The sequence below is a fragment of the Coptis chinensis genome, chromosome 3, assembly GCF_015680905.1.
Source record: "Coptis chinensis isolate HL-2020 chromosome 3, ASM1568090v1, whole genome shotgun sequence".
Classification (NCBI taxonomy): Eukaryota; Viridiplantae; Streptophyta; class Magnoliopsida; order Ranunculales; family Ranunculaceae; genus Coptis; species Coptis chinensis.
In genome coordinates this window covers 69,489,434-69,499,117 of record NC_141458.1, presented here as the reverse complement: position 1 = coordinate 69,499,117, position 9,684 = coordinate 69,489,434, and the positions used below count along the sequence as shown (strand labels likewise).

Genomic DNA, 9,684 nt, shown 5'->3' with positions numbered 1-9,684 from the left:
TATAATCTCACTATAGTTGTGAAAATTTTGGGAGTGCGGTAGTGGAAGTTTGCAAATTTTTTTTGGTGGTGTGAGTCCTTATAACATTGCCTTATTGGAATGTTTTTTATTAGTTTTTTTTTCATACTATTTTTTTTTGTTGATTATAATCTCACTATAGTTGTGAAAATTTTGGGAGTGCGGTAGTGGAAGTTTGCAAAAAAATTTGGAGGATGCGAGTTCTTATAGTTTGAAGATTTTTCTAGGTAATTAGTTATGTGGTAGTGGAGCTTTTCTAATCTCAGGGGTACAGCCCCTATATCCATCTATGACAGTGTAGAAGATTCATACGTAGCAAACACGAACATACATAACACATTATAACGTATAGAAGAGTTTCGGGTTTTGGAAAACCAAGTCTTGAATAGAAACCCAATTTTGAGAGTAACCAAAATTAAGAGAAAACCCTTGCAAATAGAAAAAAGCTTATGTTGTGTTATTTTGAGTAAAACAAGAGGTGAACTTGGGCTTGGGCTTGGGCTCTTTGATCCCTTATCTTCTTTTTGGTAAACCCTGCTTCCTGATAGGGTTGGAAACAGAATTGGATATGGATTGGGAAACAGAAACGTAGTAGACTAGTAGACTCCAATCCCTATAGGGAAACTGAAGCAGTTCCCTATAAAAGCGGATCTACTAGTGCTCCACGTTTCTTGTCTCTACAAAAAAAAGCCTCTGCTAGTTGCCTATATAGTATCTGTAAAACTACTTTCTAAACTACGTTTTGGGCAATCATAAGACCAGTATCGTGGTTCTTCCTTTTCTTTTTTGGTTTATCTGCATTAAACAAAGGAGAGTATAATTGGCTGTTGTATCCTGGAGGTTGATGTGCTTTGTCTGTATAAAGAGGAACAAACGCAAAACAACCTTAAAGAAAGCGTTTCGATTTGTGCCTCAGCCAGCCTTATTTATATTCACAGTTTGTTCTTGTTGCAGAAATTATATTCCAATAATTTTAAGGTTGTTTGACGAGGAATATGTAGAATAAAGGTTAAGGTTTGTTTATCGGTTTTCGTTTATGGGTTAAGCGATTATGAGCGATAATGAATATTGTGATCGACATAGATTATGCTGATGATGAATATTGGCGTGGAAACAATTGTTGTCATTACTGCAAGTTTCTTTATCGTTTGTACGTGGGATCTCATGTGTCATGACTGACCAAGTATTACTTTTGTTAGTAAGGGTAACCTAGTAATTGTAATAATCAAACCTATTAGGATTAGGATGTGAACACGTGTAGGGCAAGGAGGGAAGTAAATCTCTTAGGTCATGTGTAATAAGAGCAGAGAAAATGAGAGAAGGAGGCTAAAGAGAAAATAGTTAAGAATTGAGGCTTTGCTGTATTCTTTTTGAATCAGAGAGATTGTTTGCTTATTATTCATTTTCAAGTTACTGTTCCATTTCATTTAATATTCAGAACTCAATAGTTTATTACAATTGGTAATTTGGTATCAAGAACATTCAATTCTGGTGATTATGACGTTGCTAGAGGTAGAGAAATTAGCCAAAGGAACCCAAAACCAGCTAACCGAGATGCAAGGTTTAGTGAATCAAGTGAATGACATGTTGATCAGAGAGACCCAATCAAGAGAAGTAATCAAGAAGAAGATGGATGCTAGATTTGAACTTGCAGACAAAAAGTTTGAAGCCAGATTCGAACAACTGTTTAGGTGGTTGGATGAAAAAGGAATTAGAAATACAATAGCAGCGGAGCTACCATCTAGTTCCACTATTGAGGCAGAGAACTCCACCTATCATTCATGTCAGCATATTCAAGTCAACCAGAGGGATCCCGATAAACTTCTAAAGAACCCAAAACTAGATTTCCCTCGTTTTGAAGGATCCAACCCGAGGGTTTGGGCCAGGAAATGTAGTTATTTTTTCCAATTACACACCATGGACGACATTCAAAAAATTCAAATAGCGTCTTTGTACTTTGAGGGTAAGGCAGATTCATGGTTCCTTACCTACCAAGAAGGAAAGACACTACTAGATTGGGAGGCGTTAGTAGAAGTCATTTATGCTAGATTTGAAACTGTCGGGCAGGAAAATTATCTAGGAAGTTTCAACAAACTCGTTCAACTGGGTACTATGGATGAGTATTTTGAACAATTTGAAGAACTCCAAGCCCTTATGGTGACCAAGAATAAACAGTTGACGGAGGAATACTTTGTGCTTAGTTTTTTGAGTGGGTTGAAAGAAGAACTAAAAGTGTCTGTCCAAATGTTTAAACCAACTCACCTTAGCGATACTTTATACCTTGCACGAATGTAGGAGACAGCTATAGATGCCCAAGGAAAGAAAACCTCCAAACAAATACATAAACCATTCCAAAACACAACAACTTCCTACTTCCACACCCCACTATTTCCAAATAAACAGACAACTCCTACAAACCCCACCCCAACTGCTCCACCTATTGCTAAGTTCACCAACAACCCCACCAATAACAACCAAAACCAACCACCTACCAACTTACCACCCATCAAAAGACTCACACAAGCTCAAATGAAATTCAGACGAGAGAAGGGACTCTGTTATAATTGTGATGAAACATACAAACTAGGTCACAAGTGTAAGACTCAATACTTGTATATGCTCGTAACAGAAGATGACAGTGAACTAGAGGAAACTACTAGTGAAGAGGAATAACTTACACAGCAAGTGGACATAGACATGGAAATCTCTCTACATGCCTTGACTGGGAATGTGGGCCAGAACACAATACGTATTCAGGGTATGATAAAAAAGAGGCCTATTACTATACTAATAGATACTGGGAGTACACACAACTTCCTAGATTTTGAAGTGGCTAGGTAGGCAAGGTGTAAGACAGATCCCACAACTCACATGTTAGTCACAGTTGCTAATGGGGAGAAGACTATTAGTAAAGCTATATGCAACCATTTAAAATGGGACATGCAAGGTCACACTTTCGAGGAGGACATATGGATATTACCTTTGGGTGGTTGTGATATGGTACTAAATGGTGATTGGCTCAAACAACGAGGTGATGTGATAATCAATCTTTAGAAACTTCAGTTAACCTTTAAAAGAGATGGTAAAAAGATAGTGCTCAAAGGGGGACCTGAAACGGCTTCTCTTAAAATGATCATTGCAAAGGCATTATCCAAATTTTTGTGGAAAAATACCCATGCACTGGTGGGACAAATTTTCTTTATTACAGCCATCGAAGTGGAGTCAAACATGCCAGTGGCAGTAACATCCCTAATCCAGGAATTTGAGGATGTTTTTCAAGAACCAACTAGTCTTCCACCTTCCAGAAGTTTAGACCACCACATTCTACTCAAGGCCAATGCAGAACCTACCAACTAGAGACCCTATAAGCAACCCTACATTCAAAAGGCGGTCCTTGAGTCCTTAATGGCAGAAATGCTTCAAGCTGGATTAATTCAGTCTAGTCACAGCCCCTTTGCTTCACCAGTGTTATTAGTCAAGAAGAAGGATGGTACATGGTGTTTTTGTGTAGATTATAAAAAGCTTAATGACATGACAGTGAAGGACAAGTTTCCGATGCCGATCATAGATGAATTAATCGATGAGTTGCATGGAGCTCGGTTCTTCTCCAAGATTGATCTATGCTCAGGTTATCATCAAATTTTGGTTCATCCAGCAGATGTGTACAAGACAACTTTTCACACTCATCAAGGACATTATGAGTTTAAGGTAATGCCCTTTGGCCTTACTAATGCACCAGCTACCTTCCAAGCTTTGATGAATGAGATATTCACACCTTTCCTTCGCAAGCATGTCTTGGTTTTCTTTGATGACATCTTGGTATACAGTACCACCTTCGAGGAACATTTAGTTCACTTAAGACAAGTTCTGACCCTTTTGCGAGCACATACACTTTATGCAAAACCTTCCAAGTGTACCTTTGCTAAGTCTCAACTGGAATACTTGGGTCATCTCCTCACTTCTAATGGAGTAGCAGCTGATCCCACTAAGGTGGAGGCAATGATTAACTGGCCCAAACCTACTACCATCAAGGGCTTGAGAGGATTTCTAGGACTCACCGGATACTATAGAAGATATGTCCAAGGCTATGGCACCATCAGTCGACCTCTCACGGACATGTTAAAAATGAATAGTTTTAAATGGTCACAAGCCGTTGAACTTGCTTTTGCAGAACTGAAAAAGGCTATGACAACAACACCAGTTCTGGCACTTCCTAATTTCAAGCAACCTTTCATTGTCAAGACAGATGCTTGTGCACGAGGAGTTGGGGTAGTTTTAATGCAGAATGGTCGTCCTATTGCTTTTTTCAGCAAAGCCTTAGGCCCCAAGGCATTGGGATTTTCTACTTATGAAAAAGAACTACTAGCAATTGTGATGGCAGTTACAAGATGGAGATCCTATCTAACGGGATATCATTTCATAATCCACACAGATCAGCAAAGTATTAAGTTTTTCATGGAGCAGAGGATTACCACTTTACTCCAACAAAGATGGCTAACCAAACTGCTAGGTTTTGATTACGAAATCAAGTATAAAAAAGGAAAAGACAATACTACAATTGATGCTCTTTCTAAGGTTGTGGAGGAACAAGGAGACTGTCATCTCATTACCACTGTACATCCACAATAGATGGTTGAAGCTTCATTGAGCTATGCTCAGGATGTAGCTCTCCAACATGTTATTTCACAACTCATGCGATCTCACCTAATAGTATACCTCCTTATTCTTATGATGCAGGTGAACTTCGATACAAGGGCAAACTCCTCATTGGCAATAGCACTAACTTGAGATCCAAGCTACTAGCAACAATTCATTCATCCTCTGTTGGTGGTCATTCAGGCATACAAGGCACATATCTCAGAGCCAAAACTTACTTCTACTGGCCAGGCCTCAAAAAAGATGTGTTACACTTTGTCACTACATGTGATGTATGCCAAAGGTGCAAGGGAGAGCACAACCTTCCTGCATGGCTTCTTTAGCCATTACCTCTTCCTGCACAAGCGTGGCAACACATTAGTATGGACTTTATTGAAGGCCTACCAAAATCTGAAAGGAAGAAAGTTATTCTCGTAGTCGTGGACATATTTACTAAGTATAGTCACTTCGTGGCTCTTAGTCATCCTTATACTGTATCCACAGTGGCCAAAGTCTTCATGGATCACATCTACAAATTGCATGGCCTTCCTCAAACCATAGTCTCAGACCGTGATAAGGTATTCACTAGCTCTTTTTGGCAAAGTTTGTTTAAATCACTAGGGACAGAGCTGCATCTCAGTACAGCCTATCACCCTCAAACTGATGGGCAAACAGAATGCACAAACGCATGCTTGGAAAACTACCTTAGATGCATGACTGGAAACACCCCTCAACAATGGGGGAAATGGCTTTCTCTTGCAGAATGGTGGTTCAACACTAATTTCTACACAAGCCTCAAAATGTCCCCATTTACAGCTCTCTATGGATACACCCCACCCCACCTTGCCATTCCCACTACAGTCAACACCTCTATTGCAGCAGTCGAGGACTACCTTAAATAGAGACAAAGTATAGTCGCAGTGATCAAAGAGAGTTTAACTAAAGCTCAAGAACGTATGAAGTATTTTGTAGATCAGAAATTCCAAGTGGGGGACTGGGTTTATTTGAAGCTACAACCTTATAGATAGACAACAGTTTCCATTCAGAAGAACCTTAAACTTTCGGCGAAATTCTATGGTCCGTTTCAAGTCTCTGCCAAAGTGGGGGTAGTAGCCTATAAGCTTCACCTTCCCCTAGCATAAAAAATCCACCATGTGTGTTTCATGTTTCACAGCTCAAGAAGAAACTAGGCACCACCACAGTACCTATGCCTTAACTTCTATTGGTAGATCATGCAGGTCAGCTCTTGATGGAACCTGTTGCTGTCCTCTCTCGCAGAATAGTCCCTAGACACAACAAAGCTGTTGCTCAAGTGCTCATACAATGGTCACACACTCCACCAGAAGATGCCACTTGGGAGGATTGGGCAAACATCAGCATGCATTTTCCTCAGTTTAATCCTTAAGGACAAGGATTTTTTTTTTAGGGATCGGTATTGTCATGACTGACTAAGTATTACTTTTGTTAGTAAGGGTAACCTAGTAATTGTAATAACCAAACCTATTAGGATTAGAATGTGAACACGTGTAGGGCAAGGAAGGAAGTAAATCTCTTAGGTCATGTGTAATAAGAGCAAAGAAAATGAGATAAGGTGGCTAAGGAGAAAATAGTTAATAATTGAGGCTCTGCTGTATTCTTTTTGAATCAGAGAGATTGTTTGCTTATTATTCATTTTCAAGTTACTGTTCCATTTCATTTAATATTCAGAACTCAGTAGTTTATTACATCATGCTTATACGAAACTGGGTTTGGATTGTTACTGATGAACATGGTTCATCTTTGGTTGGTGTGCTTTTTGACTTTGCAAGTCAGGCTTTTAGGTTATGGGTAATAATTTAAATATGGTGTACTTGTTTCTGTATTTGAAGTATTGGGATCTGCATGTTAGACATGCACTTGTCTTGTTGTCTTGGATTTGAGTACAGCCACACAAGAAGCCAAGATAAACTCACAATGTCAGGTATTATTGTTTTATAATATGAACTGATCGTGGATTCTCATGGGAGTATTTTGGTAAGACCCACGGCTATAAAATGTATCATTAGTGTAGATTTTAATTATAGTTGTACAACTTCGACTCCAGTCCTTCAACACAATCAGGGATTGGGCCTGGAAGCTTATACTTTGAGTTTAGAACAAGACAAGGTTAACTTGGGTGTGTTCGTACTATTTTCGGTGTATGTAACATTGTAACCAGGGTGACCAATTTAGTATCACATGCTCGGTCTATTTAGATGGTATGATTACTATATTGTGAAACTCTCTTATTTGTTTTTACACCATGAACAAAATATGAGTTCGAGATTTGGAGATTATCGGAAAAGAAGAAATAGTTTGGAATTCGGAATGGTAGAACAGTTATGACGAAAACAGCTATAACTGTTTGCTCGATGATCAGATTCACAATCCGCTTTTTGCGTTAGAAAGCTAACCCAGAGATATTTCCAACGGTGTATGACTTGAAGCCTAATTCGTCTAGAGTTGATTCAGTTTTACAGTTCTTTATGGGCCAATCTCTTGTCGAATAGCAAAATGTGGTAATCCGATTTTTCTATCGGATAGGTATCGTATTCCTTACCAAATTTACGCAATCCTTTGTTTTTATATTGTGAGATGATTTAAAACATAGAATTACATGCTAGGGTTTTTAATTTAAGAAAATTTAAACCTAAGTCTATATGTTCTAGTTATTTATCTAGTCAATATGTTATGGCACTGGGTGTTGGTTAACATGCATTGAAAGTTTTTTCATTGAAAAGATATAATTGTTTGAGATTAATTTCTCTTTTGTACATATATGATTACCAAGGTTGGTGTCTTTGTTGGTAAGGGATATACATGTAAGGAGATATTGAAGTTTGTTGATCCCACATCAAGTAGTAATAGAGCTACACTTCTATTGATATAGAACCCGACACCTTATATGAGGTCCAACTGAGGATTGGGCCAAGTGATGGCTAAGGTTGGAGACAGTATCAGTCTTGGGTGAGACATCTGTGAGGGTACTACCATGGATGGTTCCTAGGCTTGGCGTTGGTCATGCCAGGCTGGTGAGACAAAGCCGATGGTTCAGTTAGACCAGTTTCGGTCCAAGGTGGAGATTGTTAGTTGTATGGACCGAATTGGATGTTGTTGATCTTAATAATCTTATACGTCTACTTACATGATTTCTTATTATGTTAATATTGGCATTGTAGATTATGTCATATTAATAAGAAATATGTTAAGAACATGAGCATACTTGATTTAATTCATAATTTGAATGATGATGATTTTGTACACGGTGAATCTTGCACTAAGGCCAAAATCACAAAAAAACGTCACAAGTTCGTTGAAAGAAATACAAATCTGCTAGACTTAGTATACACTGATATTTGTGAGCTTGAAGGTGTTCTAACTAGAGGTGGTAAAAGATATTTTATTATCTTCTTTGATGATTGCTCGAAATTTACATATGTTTATTTGCTAAAGATAAAAAGTGGTGTTTTTTATGCTTTTAAAGCTTATGTACTTGAGGCTCAAAATCAACATGATAAGAACATTAAAGTAATTCAAAGTGATTGAGGTACTGAATATGGTTATACTGATTTTAATCTTTTTCTTACAATCACATGATATTATTCATGAGATGACAGCTCCTTATTCACTTGAAATGAATGGAGTAGATGAACGTAAGAACAAAACACTTATGGAATTAATTGTTGCTATGTTGCTTAGTTCTGGAGCACCCTCAAATTTATGGGGTGAAGCTATTTTGACTGTATGCTATGTGCTGAATATAATTGCTAATTCTAAGATAAAGGTTACACCTTATCAGCTATGGAAGAATAGGAAGCCTAATTTGAGTTACTTCAGAACATAGGGATGCCTGCCTTTTGTAAGGAAGCATGATCCCAAGATCTCAAAGCTTAAGAGAAAAGTTTATGAGTGTGTCTTTCTAGGCTATGCTATGAATAGTAAGGCCTACAGGTTTCTAGATATGAAGATTAATGTCTTGTTTGAATCATCTGATGCTGAATTTCTTAAAGACAGGTTTCCATTCCTATTTAGAAATAGTGGGGGTGCGTCTTCCTCCAAGGCACCTACTTCTGATATTTTTGACACTTATATACCTAGATTACATGACAGAGACATTATTACAGAATTTGATCCGAGAAGAGGTAAGAGAGCAAGGGTTGCTAAGGAACTGGGACCCGATTTTGTCACTTTTGCTTTGGAAGGAGATCCCTCCTCTATTGAAGAAGCTCTCACATCTTTTGATTTCAAGTTTTGGAGAGAAGTCATTCAAGTGAGATTGATTCTCTCATGGAAAACAAAACTTAGAAACTTGTTGATTTGCCTATTGGTTGTAAAACTATAGGAATCAAATGGGTTTTAAGACGGAAGTTTAAAATTGATGGTTCAGTGGACAAGTTTAAAGCAAGGTTTGTTATCAAGGGCTTTAGACAAAGAGAGAACTTTGGTTTCTTTGACATATATTCACTTGTTACATGGATAACATCTATTAGAGTATTATTTTTTGTTGCTGCTGTTCATAATCTTGTTATTCATTAGATGGATGTTAAGACAACATTTCTAAATGGGTATTTAGAAGAGGAGATTTACATGGATCAGCCAATAGGTTACGTGGAACCAGGTAAGGGTAAAAATGTATGCAAATTACTTAAGTCACTTTATGGGTTGAAACAGGCACCTAAATAGTGGCATGAGAAATTTGATAACTTTATCATTACCAGTGGGTTCAAGATAAATGAAAGTGACAAGTGCATTTATGGTAAGTACTTTGATGGGATATGTGTTATCATATGCTTATATGTTGATGTTCTACTAATCTTTGGTTCTAATTTACATGTTGTGAAAGAGACCAAGAACCTGTTGTCTTCTAATTTTGATATGAAGGACTTAGGTGAGGTTGATGTAATGTTGGGAATCAAAATTACAAGATCATCTAATGGCATATGGTTGGATCAGTCACACAACATTGAAAAAATGTTGAAGAAGTATAACTACTTCGATTGCGTGACTGTGAGT

General features: G+C 37.8%; 1 pseudogene; it reads left to right on the top strand.

The window, feature by feature from the left end:
- The first annotated feature begins 1,515 nt into the window (after positions 1–1,515).
- Positions 1,516–3,072, top strand: LOC147510561 (uncharacterized; annotated as a pseudogene).
- The last annotated feature ends 6,612 nt before the right edge of the window (positions 3,073–9,684 follow it).